This window comes from Eucyclogobius newberryi, unplaced genomic scaffold, assembly GCF_026437365.1.
Source record: "Eucyclogobius newberryi isolate DKJ021-1_F unplaced genomic scaffold, fEucNew1.0.hap1 SCAF_5, whole genome shotgun sequence".
Taxonomy (NCBI): Eukaryota; Metazoa; Chordata; class Actinopteri; order Gobiiformes; family Gobiidae; genus Eucyclogobius; species Eucyclogobius newberryi.
The window spans coordinates 28,614,449-28,616,948 of record NW_027316167.1 but is presented as its reverse complement, the minus strand read 5'-3'; positions in this window follow the sequence as shown (position 1 = coordinate 28,616,948).

The window sequence follows — 2,500 nt, the reverse complement described above, 5'->3', positions numbered from 1 at the left end:
AGTCAGGCCCAATCTGAGAAATGTGATTCATATTCCCTGTGAAAAGATAAAGCCCAGTCCCACTGAAACTAGTCTGAAACTTGCTGTGCTAAATGTCAGATCCTTATGTAACAAATCTCTCTTAATTAATAATTTTATTTCTTCTTATAATCTTGATTTTATGTTTTTAACTGAAACATGGCTTGACAAAAACACAGGGAATGTAGTTCTGATAGAATCTGCTCCACCCAACTTTAAGTTTGAATCTGAAACACGAGAAAACAAAAAAGGGGGTGGAGTCTGTGCTGTCTTTAGAGATGAAATAATTACCCGCAGGTTGTCTTTTGGGGTGTTTTCATCATTTGAGTATGTATCCTTTAAAATGGAGCTAAAACGGTCTCCATCCATTCTCTTCATTGTTTTAAACAAGCCTCCCCAGCACTGCCAAAGTTTTATTGATGATTTTACTGAGATGCTTTCAGTCATATGCACAGACTTTGATGGTTTGGTCATTACAGGTGATTTCAACGTGCATGTTGATAATGTTTGTGACAGAAACGCTAAAGAGCTTGATGCTGTCCTTGAAACCTTCAGTCTTACTCAGCATGTGAGAGGCCCCACCCACAGCAAAGGACACACTCTAGATCTCATAATTACAAAGGGGGTAAATATTTCAAATGTTAATGTGATCGATGTTGCTCTGTCTGATCATTTCTGTGTCTTCTTTGACCTGTCTGTTTCTCCCAAACCTCCGGTTGGTCCTGCAGTTGTTCAGAGGAGACACATAAGTGATGGCACAGGTGCACTGTTTATGGAAATGATAAACTTTGAAAATGTCTCATGTTCTAATGTAAATGATTTGTTGAACTCTGTTACATCTAGTGTTTTGAATGTTCTGGACACCATCGCCCCTATAAAGGCTAAAATGGTTAAAAATAAGCAGAAGGCGCCGTGGAGAAATGATGATTCGGTCAGGGCACAGAAAAGGGAGTGCCGCAGGGCCGAACGGAAATGGCGCAAGTCAAAGCTCCAGGTTCAAAAAGAGATTTACAAAGAAAAGCTGAACATGTACAACCTAATCTTATGTAGAACTAGGGAAAGATATTTTTCTGAAATAATTGGAAGCTGCAGTAACAACTCGCGTGTCCTGTTTGCCACAGTAAACAGATTAACAAACCCTCCAGCTCAGCTGCCGTTAGAACTCATTTCCACATCCAAGTGTAATGAGTTTGCATTATTCTTTAATGACAAAGTTCAGGGCATTAAAAATGCTATAAATCCCACAATGCAAAAAATTACCCTAAAACCACCAAGACACTTAGAGCTAACTCACTTTGCACCAGTAACTGACAAAACTGTCCATGAGATCATCACCAGTCTGAGTTCATCTACATGCTGCCTTGATGTGTTACCCACCAAATTTCTAAAGTCTGTGCTGAACAGTTTGTTAGCACCATTCACTCACATAGTTAACATGTCGCTTCAATCTGGAACATTCCCAATGTCTTTGAAAACTGCGGTCATAAAGCCTCTCCTAAAGAAGAGCAGTCTTGATGCCGCAGTACTGAGTCATTACCGGCCCATCTCTAATCTGCCATTTTTGGGCAAAGTCCTTGAAAAGGTTGTTTACCAACAGCTCACAGATTTCCTCTTAATAAACAACTCATTTGATGTTTTTCAGTCAGGTTTTAGACCTCATCACAGCACTGAGACTGCTCTTGTCAAGGTGACAAATGACATCCGCCTGAACACTGACACGGGCAAAGCCTCAGTCTTAATTCTGTTAGATCTGAGTGCTGCTTTTGACACTGTCGATCATGGGATCCTCTTACAGAGACTAGAGGACTGGGTGGGCATCACTGGCACTGCCCTAAACTGGTTAAGGTCCTATCTGGAAGACAGGAAGTACTTTGTTGAAATTGGTAGCTGTGTCTCAGACCACATGACCCTGACCTGTGGAGTGCCCCAAGGGTCAGTCCTGGGTCCCCTTCTGTTCAACCTCTACATGCTGCCGTTAGGTCAGTTGATACGCAGTGAAAATGTGTCCTATCACAATTATGCAGACGACACTCAAATCTATGTTTCACTATCGGCAGGTGACTATGGACCAGTAGATTCACTCTGTCACTGCATCCAACAGATCAGTTTGTGGATGCAAAACAACTTTCTCCAGCTGAACTCAGACAAGACTGAAATAATCGTTTTTGGCCCACAGAAACAAAGAGAAAGTGTTAGCGGTCACCTCCAGAGTCTCGCTCTAAAACCTACAAACCAAATTAGAAATCTGGGGGTAATAATGGACTCAGACTTGAACTTTAATAGCCACGTCAAATCAATAACATCAGCAGCTTTTTACCATCTAAAAAACATTGCCAAAATCAAAAATATAGTGTCAAAACCAGATTTAGAGAGACTTATCCATGCGTTTGTCTCCAGTAGATTAGACTACTGCAACGGCCTGCTCACTGGTCTCTCCAAACGAGCTGTAAAACAGCTGCAGTTCATCCAGAACGCTGCTGCT